The following is a 13,997-nucleotide window of genomic DNA, read 5'->3' as shown; positions in this document are numbered from 1 at the left end:
TTGAACTTTTCCACGTTGTGTGCGAGACACCATAATCATCATTACCAGGCAGTATTAGAAACACAGAAAACATCCAATGCTGCCCAGTAAGATGGTAATGGCATCCCAGGATCGCAGTCTACAAGCAGCAGATAAACCACCAGCCAGAAAGCCTTGGAGAAGAAAAAAATAATAGAGAGAGAGAGAAAAAGAGAGAAAGAGAGGGAGAATTCCACCGTATAATTGTCAACCTTTTGTGATAATTATTTGGGAGAAGAGACTAAATTACAACTTTCTTATAATTTAGCAGAAAAAAATATACCTACTTTGGTTTCTGATCATTTTGGACCAGGGCTTTCCCTGTACCCTAAACCTTACTGTTCCCTCATACTGATAGATCATGTCGGATATATCTAATCCGACAGCTCCTAATGCAACAAGTCTTTGGAACTGATGGAGGTAACAAGATAGTAAATTAAGCTCAGCCAAGCATCACAGCCTATGTAATGCACCCTAACTGCTGCCGTAAGTTAATAGCAACAAGGCAAAGTGCTAAACCCTGTAAGCAATTGGATCTCAAGCCATGGTTAAATGTACACTAAGGCCCAACTCCAAGAGGTAAACTACTGACAGATCCAACTTCTCTTTAAGTATGTCCATGCAATTACATATGAACTTTACCTGTGCTTGTATTAGGCAACTGATATTTGCTGATTTCTTGAGTCATCTTTTAAACCAGGTTTATTTTTTCTTTTAATTTCAAAGAGAAGAACTTTGAGTGCAAATTTATCATAGAGGAATTCTTAATACCAAGGAATTAGATTAGAATTCTGAGGTTGTCAGCACTGTATTTCTCCCTCCACATCCCCAACTATAACATCATAAGATTCTGTAAATGTGGATTTTTAGTGTTGTATCACCAGGTTAAAAAGACAGAGAGAGAGAGAGACAGAAAACACAGGGTCACCTGGAATATTTAAAAACCTGTATAGCAGCTAAACAAATTAGTGCAATTTGTTCAGCACAAAGAGGCTAAACATTGACACCTAACACTCTTGAAAAGTAAAGGCCTGTAAAATGACAAACATGCCTTCCATTGCATTCTGAAACCAGCTGGAAATCCCTATTTGCCAGACACTGCTGACAGATAATGCTGCCAGAGCCTACTGGCTGTGGTAGGGTTTTTTGGTTTTGTTTTTGTTTTTCACGTTGCCTGCTCTGTTGCTAAGACCTTTGCCAAGCCCCCACCATTTTGATCGGTGACTGTGTCGGAAGCAGTAAAATGGCCTCCAGGATTAACTCAGGAAGCATTCAGGGATGTCAAATCTGCAGCTGGGGGAGGAGGGAAAAGAAACTGTATTTGTTTCCAACTGATTTCAAATCAGCAGAAAGTTAGTGAATTCATGAATGCAAGATCCACATGTTTAATTTACAACAGCAACAACAAAACCCCGAAAGGATCTGCTTATGTACCAAATTCAAAAGCCTGAAAAGGAGAAAGCCAGCCACCATACCTCTCCCAACAGCAATGTCCTTTTTGAATACAAATGATTGAGCTAAAGTCAAAAGTGACACATCGAAGGGGAATCATGGCACAAAAATCAAAAAAATTTTGCAACTAATCTCAGTTAAACTCTCAAACCACAGAAGATGGGGAGACAAAAAAAAAAAAGATGCCCGTACACAGTGTTGCATGTAAGCTAACCTATTCTGTATGTAAGTTAACCTGTTCTGTACGTAGGTTACATTATATTGCAGGTAGATTAATAGACCCTTTTATTCAAATTCAAAGATTCACAAAGATTTTCAATTAGGAAAAATTCCAGTCGCTAAATACTGATGCCTACAAGAGACATTAAAAAATAGCACTTCTGTGCCTGTTCCCCAGCAGCTTTTAAAGCGTGGAATTGTGTAGCACGTCCCTCCATCCTCATTTGGATATAAAGCAACCTGGGTTTTCTTTTCACCGTTTTTGTGCTGGCACTCAGCAAATGGTTAACTAGTCAACTGCGAGGAACTTCTCCCTTTTTTATTAGAACATGCTGCACCCCATCTCATCCGAGCTATTAGGTAACTGTCGAAAAAGATAACGCATAGCAGAAGCAGCTGACAGATAGACATGTTCCATTTAGCCTCTACAAATGGAGGTTTCATTTTTTTACATTAATAATTCATGGAATTAAAAAGACAACTGAAGGGTGTGTTAGGCAATAGCTGCTCTCTCTCTAAAATAGCCTATGGTTTAAGTGTGATAGTTGCATTTGAAATAAAGTGTCACTTTCATGGCGGGCTTAGAAATAATAAAAACCCCAGAGTATATTGAACAGTGTTTTGAAACATGGCATCTAGCACTATTACCCATGTAATAATATTAAAAAAATTATTTGCTAGAAAGACCACAGTTAAAATAATTACAGGGAATATTGTTATAATTGGACCGTAAACATCAGTTTATTGTACTTGAAATCAAAAGGAACTGTTTTAAATAAACTGGCAAAAACAAGATAATGTAGAGCTACGATTTTGGATATTTCACCCTGTTTTGCCTACAACACACCATGTCTTGCAAGGATCTGAGAACTGTGGATGATTTCACCCATCCATGCGCTGACCGAGGCCCAGCAGAGCAAGTTAATGGTGATGTGGCACCACAAAGATTGAACTTCTTCAGGTTTGTGGTTTTGAGTTAGAACCTGAAATACTTCACAATTTTTCTCCTTTATTTCCTTGGTTGTTACGGCTCTGTAGGGTTTGAGCATTTTCCTGGGATATTGCAAAGATTCCAGTGTGACTGAATAGAATAGATGCATTGAAAATGAGCCTTCCATTGATTGTATCAGGTCTATGTGTCTACATAATACTAAGTCAGGAATGTCCCAATGCTTAAATGCCAAGAGATTTTAAAATTTTTTTTACACGAGATGGTGCGTGTGGGGCCTTTGGCCACACTACAGCATCAACTAAGTGTCAGTTTCATCCTGATCAGTGACTGATATTGTTTGCAGTATTCGGAAGATGCTCTATGTGAAAAGGAAGTGCTGATCAAAATTAAATAACTCAGACATAATGGGCCAAATTAACTGGTGCCACTTTCTTGACTTCACTATTGTATATTGCTGTAGATAGTATTATCTTTAATTCTTTGATGATAAATTGTGTCCCTCTTTTGCATTGACATAAAAGGCCCAAATGCAGCTCAACTGCCACAGTTACACAGACCAAGAAGCAGTCCACAGACAAGTCCCACAAGGGGCTGGGCTGTGTAGTGACACTTTAGACAGAAGCGTGGAGATTATGGGCAGGACTTGATCCCTGAATACCCACATACGGGGATGAATCTCAGAAATTCTTATAGACGGAAGATAGGCCATTGAGTCCACAAACTATCTAAAACTAAGCACCAAAATCTCCACAGACCATGTAAAAAGTGTAGTGGGCCCCATCTTCCACTCTAGGCTGCAGACTGAGGTAACAGCTGCAAAATGCAGCCATGTCTGCCTTGATATAGGTTAGTCACTAAAAACCCATTAGTTTGGGCTTTGTGCACACGAAGATTTGACCCTAAATATACTGAATAGCATGTGTGCAATGTGATCAATATACAGCTGATGTGGGAACTGTAACTTGGGAGTTTCCTGGGCCACCTTCTGCCCTTAGATACACTTCACAGCCCCCACTGCAGTTAATGAGAGCTGGTACATGACACAGATCACCCACCATTAGTCGAGGTTTGCCAACAGTTTTCAAACAATGGTATCTGAGAGACCAGTTTTCCCTTAAATTTAGGGTAGGAAATAACTGGGGTATAACAACCGTTGGCATTTGTCGAGATCTTTTTAATGATGATCACTGTAGTTGAGACCAGCCTCCTGCTTTTCATTCATGTACATTTTCAGCCATAACATTGCACTAGCTAGTTTGAATCACTTAATCAGTGAAACAACAACCCAAGGTGCACCAACGCTGTACATGCACGTTTGAATGTGCTGTCTTAAATCGCAAGTTCACGTGAACCTCTACGGAACAAGAGACACAGGGGTATAGCCAAAAGGCCGCTGGCCTCACAAAGCTCCTTCTGATGCCATGTCAAAGATACAGTAGGGGGAATCCAAGTCAACCACACTTTCTTTTAGATAGTGTAGTGCTGGGCCCAGCAAGTTTGTCAGTTCACCAGGCCCTACTACCTTGTTTAAAATCCCTTTCTCTCTGTAGGGAACACTGCACTTTAGGACAAAAAACATTTAAATGGTGGCATCTTGGCCTAGCAGAAAGATAACTAATGTAACTGTTGAGGCTGCGACAGCAAAACAATGCTAGAGAGAGATCCAAGACCGCTTTAACTAATCAAACAATAGACTATAGTATATTATGGCCTCTGTCAGTGACCACTCATCTGTTACACAATGGTTCTTTTTCATAGGCAAAGATCCCTACTGCTGAAACCTTTGAACACTTGCAAATGAGCCACAGCTGCTAGCTAGCAGAGGGCATGTCAAACCTGTAACGTGCACATGAACATTTTCTTCAGTTTGAATTTCATTGGCACTAACTCCGATTCTTGTATCGTGAAGAGAATGACTGGAGGTCTACGTCCCTGAGATTCACCGAGACACATCTCTGAGAGATTATAGGCCCCAAATACTGATCTGCCAGTATTTTACCATTTCCCAAACATCATCTGCTCATTTGAGATGGGGGATGTCCCAGAATGAGGAATGTTTTGGCCAAAAGAGGAAAAGACCTGATTCTAATCTCACTAACACTGGTTTCCACCAGTGTAACATTGCTGGGTCAGATCCTGAGCAGGTGTAAATCAATGTAGCACCATTGAAATCAACATAGCTATGCCATTATACACACATTCAGTATCTGGCCTGTTGACTTTAATGGCTTTACTCCTTATTTACTGCAGTGTCAATAAGAGTGGGGATCAGACTAGGAATTCAAAAGATTTTTCTGTGTCACCATCTGAAAGATATGGAAAAATTTAACACATGCAAGTTACTGTGGAAATTCAGAGTTGTAATAAATGTTCTGTAAAATCCTGCATAGGTGTGTATCCAATAACTGAGTATTTGTTTATACACTTCTCTTGTTTATAGCTAGATCTCAGGTACACCATGTACATCACTCCCAGGATATATTTGTATCTGTAGAACCAGTGAATGGCTTACACAACTATCTATGCAGCTTTTTCCTCTGTAATAGATACAGTACATATCAATCTTCATATTTCAGATCTCCAAATACCCTGTTCCAGCTAATACAACGAGCTGAAAATATTGCGTAGCTAGAATGGCCCAAATTCAGAATAATAATTAATACTTAGCTCTTATATAGTGCTGTTTATCAGCTGATCTCAAAGTGCTTTATGAAGGGGGGGGTCAGTATCATTATCCCCATTTTACAGATGGGGAAACTGAGGCACAGACAGGGGAAGTGACTTGCTCAAGGTCACCCAACCAGCCAGGGGAAGACTTGGGAATGGAACCCAAGTCTCCTGAGTCCATTGACTTCAAAGAAGTTACATCATATATAAATTTGGCTCATTGTGTTGCAATATATATTGGTCAATTATGTCATTTTTCTGGATTCTGTGTACTTTGTGATTCTAAAAGTAATGAATGACATATGAAAATTGCGGCTAATTATTACATACCTGTACAGTATTTTGCATATCTGGGTCATACTTTACTTAATGTATGTTGACTAAGATGTTTGGGCCCTGAAAATTTAGCCAAGAATTGTTTATTCCTCATAAAGTATTTTTCATTGTTATATTATTATGTCCAATAAAGAAAGAATCAGGAAATGCCTTCTAGAGCGGAAAGCAAACAATATACACAGGGTGGACATGTAAGGGAAAGGGTATAGAAGGTTTCTACAGCATCTAGTAGTTGGGCACAGGCTGTGTCTGGCACAAAGTTGAAATCCCTGCCCTTAGCCAGATCTGCAGACAAAGAAAAGTAAAACCCAAAGGGCAAAATTTAATGAAATTTCCACTGTTCTTTTCTTTACTAAGATCAGAAATTGGCCCTAAATTCCTAACAGAGAGGGCTTTGTATTTCAGACCGTCATTTCCTGATAGAAAAAATCTGAGTTCAAATTAACTGCTGAGCATAATTCCACCTCTCATCTGAAATACACTTCAGCTAACACGGCTTAGGAGTCCAAGGGTTTTTTTCAGGAGCTACTGTAGGTATTTTAGCTATGTGCATTTTACAATGACGGCAGAGAATCTGGCCTCCAGTGTGGTCAATATGGCATTTTTCATCAGCACTACAGCTCTCTATTTCTATACCAGGTGTATCCTGCCAACATGCCTCAACCAGGATGCAGAGGCACCATTTCAAGGAGATGGAAGACAATTAGCTTCTTATTTTAAATGTAATGCCCATTCATTTCTTACCCTCCCTCCTTCAATTGCCAACAAGAGGCTAATTGCTGATGGGTTTAGTGGGGTGGACACACTTGTCCCTTAGGCACTGAAATTAGACCCACCAACTCATTTCACACAGGCCACCAAAGAGACATCAAATGTAATTATTTTTATTAACTACCAATCTAGACGAGAGACATACCAGTTAGCCAGAGATGAAAGGCTCTTTATCCCACTGCCAAATCCCCTATGATTTCCATACTTCCTCACGGTAAAGAAAGAAAGACAGAACATGGACTCTGTTTTTATTTTGGGATGTCTAGACTTCATATATCCTTCTGTATATATTTAAGATTCTGAGTCTGATTCTCCATAGCTCAGCCTCTTGTGTCATCATTCACACTGGTGCTAATTGGGCATGAAATTAGTATAAAACGCTACCACTGATCTGAACAGAGAGAGAATTTTGATTTGGTAGTATTTTATACCCACTTCAGGCAGCCATTAAATGTACAAGGTGCAGGTCAGTGCAATATCCAGGGCGCAGGTCTGCCACAGGGAACAGAATTTGCCATGAAGCACACTACAGCACTGTATGTACATTTCCAAAATATTAACTCATGCAATCAGAGAAGTTAGGGGAAGAGTCCTATTAGGTCATCCAGTCTCTCCCTCACTATAGCTAGTACATGACAGTACATTTTCTAGTGCTTGGTGTCAATACTATTGAAAGAACAGGAGCCAGTTATATAGATTGGGGTTACCACAAATACTCCCTGACAGCCTCCATCACCTTTAGTGTGAAATATCTTTCTCTGGAACCTCCCTCTTGTTTGACTATAGGACCTGATTCTATCCCCATTGGTTCATGGGAGCTAAGCTGAGTCTGTAGTAAGGTGAGGGAACAAAGTTAAATGTAGCACATTGGAGCTCTGTCATTTCAAAAGAGATGTAAACTCGTACTTCATACAATGGTACGGTAGATAGCAGAGCTTCAGTGATCTTTCTTATTCCCACTAAAACAAAGAAAAATCCTTCCTTTGGGCCCCCCTTGTCCTGCATTCTCTTCAATGGAAACTCAGCACCTGATAGGCTCAATAATATAACCAGACAAGGGAGCTTTAACTAACTGCTATATTCAGTAGAACGCATTAGTACTTTCAAAAAAACAAACAAAAAACAGTTTCCAAAGAAGTTTCAAGGGTAAGCTGGAAAATGCCAGTGTGCCCAAGCAGTTACAAAACGGTGTCTATTTCTTAACTGCATACTGTTTCTTACAACTTGCTGGGGTGTTAATGATTATTCAGCCCCACGATGGCTGGTGAATTTCCTTCTCTTTATGTCCCTCACGGTCTGCACATTAGTGTTCTGCAATGGAAACTGATTTCTGTTGCATAGTCTGCCATTATAAGAGACAACAGGCATGATATGGTTTCAGCGGAACCCTAATTTCTTCCCAGATCTCTTGCTGTAGCCATTTTACAACAAATCCATTCAAATAAATAATCCTTGCGTGGTCTTGCATAACTGCAGACAATAGTAGCGCACATGGCAAGAGAAAGAGCCTTTTGAGTCTTTGTCCACACAAAACTGTATCTGTTTACTCTAATTTCGCTTACTCTGGTAATCCCCATGCAGAAAATATTCCACATAGCGAAGAGCAGATTTGAAAAGTGAAATATAAATACTGAATTTAAGGAAAACATTAGCATGGCTTTGCAAGATGTGTGCATCGCTTATAAAAATGTGGCCATTTTTAAATTATGTTGGCAGTTAAAGGCCTGGAGGCCACATTCTGATCTCAGGTGCACTGTTGTTAATCCAGAGTCACTCCAATAAAGTTAATGGGGTTACATGGGATTTAGGCTGTTGCAGCTGAGATTAGAAGATGGCTCTAGAAATTTATCACACACCTCTTTGAAGAGATAAGTCTTCATTCTCATCATACATGGTCTATCTACTAATTAATGCAAGCTTAGTGGCAATTATTATAAGCCACTGGCTCATTTTTTTGTAATTATTGGCTAAAATTAAATCTATAAATGCAACTTTTTTTGGCCATGCTATTTTATTTGTTTGAACAACTAAACGTATCTTCATCATCATTGTAACTCACTACGGTCTTTTTGTATTAAACAGTCACAATCATTTTTCTTTGTTAAAAGAGCAGCCAGGAATTACACAAATTGAAATATTGCCCTCCTTAATGTTCCCTAAGAAGGTCACTCAGTGATACTGGTAATACTAAATGGCCAACATATTATAGTGTCCTGTAAGCCACAACATGGCAATGACAAAGTAAAAGACGGGGAACTTCCCAAAAGGCATGGAGCAGTATACACATGAATTATGGATTCCATTAACCAACTCAGCCCGCAGGAGAGGGAAAATGAAAGCAGCCACCACTTTTAATATACCCATTACTGAGATGAATCCCTATTTCATACCCAAGAGTAACCCTATTGCTTTAGCTTTATAACATTAAATTCCACAAGCATTTATTTGTATCCAGTTTACTATCTGTTTAAAAACTGCTAGCACAGTTATTTCTATTTGGACTGATAACAGAATTCACTCCATACTTTTACGTACCTCTATTTTAAGAGTCTTATTTAATACCCGCTGCACACATAAAGTTATCAGTCCTGAAAAGGACAAAAAAATACTGAACCAATGTTCCACTACAATTCTCACCATTGCCAGTGAAATAAGCAATTCGTGCCCCACAAAGGCCTAACAAGCAGGATGAAGTTCTTGTTCTACAAAGCATACAGCTCACTTACAGCGTCCTAAATGCAAATATGGTCCTAACAAAAAATTAAACACTCTACCTGGAAAGATAACACAAAACTGCTATGGTGGAAGCAGTAAAAATCCAAGCCATATAATGAAAAACTTCAAAACAGATTAAACTAGCATAAGGGAAACACACAGAGGAATACATCGTTGTTCCCCAACTCATCCACCCCAACATGGTACCACCTGAAGGTAGGCCCACATGCAGAGGAAAGACCCTTCTGACTGAAGTGAAGGCAGCAGAGTTGCAAGGAAGGAGGGAATGAGAGAGAGAGAGAGAGAAAAGGGAGGAGATTCTCAGGGAATAAGAAAGTGGCTGTAACCTTACCGTGGCGAAAGATCGAGGCAAAGAATGCAAAGCCAAAATCAAAACACAGAAAACGCCAAAAATCTTTCAGTTTTCTGAGTCCTCAATAGTGCGCTTTCTCTGGCCATTCGGTACCCATGAAATATAAACCCACCCTAATGGTCACCCAGGTTACCGACTTCATTTAGTTAATCATCACCATTATTACCAATGCTCAGGCCTTGAGAAAAAGGAAAGAATGGCTGAAGAGGAGCGGAAAACAAGGAACTTAAATGAATCCCTTCCCCCCTCCCTTTTTTTCAGCACTAGTATTTAGCTATTGTACCTTCATTACCTTTATTCTCTCCTCCCTCCTCCACTCCCTCACCTTCCCCCTCCTCTTTTCTGAAGTACACAGTCAGGCAAAGTTCCACCAGCTTTAAAACAATCAGGTATCAATTATCCTCCAAAGGAGAATGCAGAGTCTCCAATTTGCACCCAGGTAGTTGCAGCTTCGGAGAGGAATGTGACTCTAGCGTGAAAAACTAACTTGTTAGTTAACCTGTATGGTTGAGCCTTAATCAATAGTCAGGGACTATGAAAAGAACAAAGCATGTGAAACTTAAGCCTTTATCTTTGGGCTTCATCAGATAAGCTATACCTGGAGTCTAAAAGGACAGGCAGGTTTGTTTGTAAGCCTAAAAGCTTGAATGCAGGCTAAATTCTGTTTCTAAAGTTCAGTCTAGTTATTGACTATTTAAGATTCTTTTTTATCCAGGCTAAAAAACTGGGAGCTAACATATCTTTTTCTAATGACCATTAAAAAAAAAGTCTAATTAAAGTGAAATGTGTATCCCAGCTATAATATGTAATTTCCTCAGGCCACTTCCACCTGCCCAAAATACGTTAAGGACATTACAATTTTGCAAACAAAATGTCTAACAAATTAACATGTGATTGCATCCATATTTTATCCCCAATTTGCATTTTTGTAATTTTAAAACGCATTATTTGCCTTTTGATAAGACACAGGGCAATTTGGTGACCGTTCTGCATTTCTCTTGGACTAAGGGCGTTTTAAGGGAAAACCCAATCATTACGGAGATGAGTAAACCTTCAAAGGCATAGGGATCCTAACAAGGCTGAAGTGGAAATTTACTTCCTTTCTGAAAAAGATATTGAAGCAATTTGCAGACACTTCACTAGTATATTATGTGGGATAATTAAGCATATTTTAATTTGGAATTTCATTCACTCTAGTCTCTGGCTAAAATAATAGCAATCAGCATTGTTTGTTTAAAAAAATACAAGAAAACTCTCCTCTTAATCTTTATAGGACCTTCAATAGTGCAAACAAAATACTCGCACCAGGCCAAATTCTGCTCTCAGTTACACTCATTTAAACTCATTGACTTCATGAGAAATTAATGACAAATTTCTTCCCAACTTCCACAGGATCTGAAATCTAGCATAGCATAATTTTATCTATAGTTTATGGTCTGATTTTCAGAGATGCCAATCGGACACAGTTCCCATTGACTGCAACGGGAGCTGGAGGGGCTCAGCACCTCTGGAAATCAGGCCTTTAGAGTTTTTTCATATTTACTTCCAGGAAAAAACATGATTTGTTTATCAAGCCTAGATCCTGCAAATACTTACAAATGCACTTAACTTTACTCATGTGATTAGTCCTATTGCCTTTACTGGGATTATTCAAGGAATGCATCCGAGCCGATGAAGTGAGCTGTAGCTGACGAAAGCTTATACTCAAATAAATTTGTTAGTCTCTAAGGTGCCACAAGTCCTCCTTTTCTTCAAGTAAAGAAAGTTAAAGCATGTTCATAACTCTGTGAAGGATCCTGGCTTCCATTAGATTTTTTTCACTACATCTTCTAGGGGTCAAATTTTCACATTTGGGTGCTTAAATTTAGCTACTCAAATCCGGATTTTAACTACCTAAATATCTGTTTAGGGGCCTCAATTCTGATGTAAAATAAAGTTTTCAAATGCACTTAAGTCCCATTTTCAAAAGTGACTTAAGCACTGGCTAAATCCCACAGACTTTCACTTAGGCGCTTTTGAAAATCTTGCCATTAGGCACCTATGTCCCTACTTAGGTCCATAACTTCAGGCGCTCATGTGAAAATTTGCAATTTGAAACACAGACTTTCCAATAAATACATTTCAGAACTATCAAGACTATGTTAAGATTAAGAGCATCCCTAAATTCATGAATCAAAATAAACTAACCAATAAGCACTGCTGCTAACTTAGTTTACGAGTAAATATTTCCACTTGTACATTATTGCAAATAAATGGGCCCCCAAACACTTACATATTAATGCTATTCTGTGGAACCCAAATGAACATAAAATAGTCTTGTTTTAAAAGGGAATCCAGATACAGCAACATAATTCATAAATCACTGTTCTTATCATTTTAAAAAATTACATTCAGCTGGATTTACAAAGCTTCCAATTGTGAGAGGAAAATGTAGGTGAAATTTATTAATGGGACTCAGTGAAAAAAGGTCAGGGCAGCCCTGTAATATTGCCTGAGTTGTGCCTTTCAGGACAATAGTTTTTGGAGGGGAGCTTCTATAGCCCCTGCTGAAATCAAGGGCGTTATGGAGCATTTAAATCAGGCCAAATCTAGGTTCCGCTTTTGTAAAAGGTTAAACAATCTAAAAAGGTTTCTGCCTGGCTTAATACTGTCCTGGAACATTCCAGAAGGCGGTTTTAATAAGGGGTGGAGGGGAAGGCTGAGCTCAACGTCCACAAAGCCTAGCTGGGTCTTCCTGCATGTGGAAAAATGAACGGTGAGAAAAGTCTCCATGCTTACAAAACACACCAAATTCTCACCCAATTTATTGTGTCAACAACAGCACCCAACAGCTGTCAGGCCAAAGCGGAGACAAAAAATGTGACCCCACTCTTACAACTATTCTCCCATTCAGGTACTGAGAAAGCAGACTAGCCATCCAATGCCATTTTGATCCACAGTTAGACTTCATGCTTCAAACTGAAGCAGCTAATTTTGTTTTATCTGATGTCTCTGGTTTTTTAGTGTCCAACTAGACAGCACAAGTAAAGGCAAGTCTGGAATGGCACAGGCGCTCCACTTCAACTTGAGTGAATTAGTGAAAGATTAGAAAGAAGCAGAGAGACTCAATTACGCTCACTTTGTCATGTACTAAAAAAGCCTGAGGAAAGAAAAGAATAAACAAATGAACCCAAAATGGCTCCTCTAAGCCATAAGCTGAAACTGATGACTCTGAGCTGGAACAAAAGGCCTTTCATTTACCCCCATTTGGTTTAAATAATAGCAATGACATATGAAAAATCTAAATGCATTTCCTTCATCCCCTGTACAATATTTGAATATTATTTTCAATTAATAAATAATAATAATAGCAGCAATTAATTGTACGTCTAAACCAAAAAGCATGGGTTTCTTTGTGACATTATTAAAAATATATTAGAATACAAACCAATTAAGACCAACTGAAAAATGTAAATGAATAAAACTAATTGAGGGGGAGACCATAACATAAGTTCATACCATTAATGGGGATAGCTACCAATACGTATGCTGGCTGTGTTTGATCAGTATTTGATCACTCAAGAAATGTTTGAATTTTCCTTTTCAGTTCATACTAAATGCTGCATTTCAGTCACAATAACCTTTCCAAAATGTGTCTCTTTTCAAAGTTCCATGACCACTCAGTGAAACTGGATTTTTCCCATTGGTTCACTGCTATTGAATTTCCTGCTTCTTCATTTACCTGCCCTAACTGGTTTGGCTACTTGTAAAATGAACATTTGAATTCATGTGCCTTTTACCCCTCCCCCCAACTTAGAACAGACAAAACCTGAGACAGTTTTAACACAACCTCCCCCTCCCTTCAGTCTACTTGGAGAAAGAGAGAAGAAAAAAGACAGTCTCCTAAAAAAACATAAGGAAGGAGAATTTTGATTTACACGATTGCAAATAGTATCAAAATCATACTTAGCGCTAGTTTGATCTGCCTACACCACAATACCAGGACACTATGGCTTACAGGACCATGAAAACACATACATTTAAGTAACTTCAGTGCTGGAGGCACAATAACCTTTTCCCAAACCAAGATCATCAACCTTCAAGTGGGTAACAAAAAGGATGTAATGATCATCAGGAAAGAGCGTGCGAGGATTTTTATCTTCAGATCTTTCCACGTCTTGGCAAAGACGAACTTGGAACGTGTGGTTTTCTTGACGTGATGCTCACAAAATGAACAAAAAAACAAAAAACAAAACAAAAAAAATCATACACTGTGAAGCAAAATACTTGTACAACTGTTTTAAACTATAAAAATAAACCCGTAAAGAAAAAAAGTAAAGCAAAGGATTCAAACGTGCATGATTGTCTTCACAGCCCAGAGCGATATTGCTTGTTTAAGCTGGAATTGAGAAGAGACAGAGAATGTCTAAGGGCTCGGCTTACATGTAGTTCTTCACCCCTCCCTGCGCAGGTGCATTCTTTACATCCAACCAATCTGCTTGCCTCTAGCCATTA

General features: G+C 38.9%; 1 protein-coding gene across 3 annotated transcripts in view; it reads right to left on the bottom strand.

Moving 5' to 3' along the window:
* The window catches only part of TTLL10 (tubulin tyrosine ligase like 10), a 98,133-nt gene extending 88,328 nt beyond the window's left edge, over nucleotides 1–9,805 (bottom strand). For all 3 annotated transcript variants that reach the window (XM_043531842.1, XM_043531843.1, XM_043531844.1), the window contains exon 1: nucleotides 9,483–9,805. The gene's annotated coding sequence lies outside the window, so the exon portion shown is untranslated. The remainder of the gene's footprint in view (nucleotides 1–9,482) is intronic.
* Nucleotides 9,806–13,997: the final 4,192 nt, after the last annotated feature.

The sequence above is a fragment of the Chelonia mydas genome, chromosome 18 (genome assembly GCF_015237465.2).
Source record: "Chelonia mydas isolate rCheMyd1 chromosome 18, rCheMyd1.pri.v2, whole genome shotgun sequence".
In the NCBI taxonomy this organism is placed as follows: Eukaryota; Metazoa; Chordata; order Testudines; family Cheloniidae; genus Chelonia; species Chelonia mydas.
The sequence above is the reverse complement of the archived record's forward strand: the minus strand, read 5'-3'. Positions and strand labels throughout refer to the sequence as shown.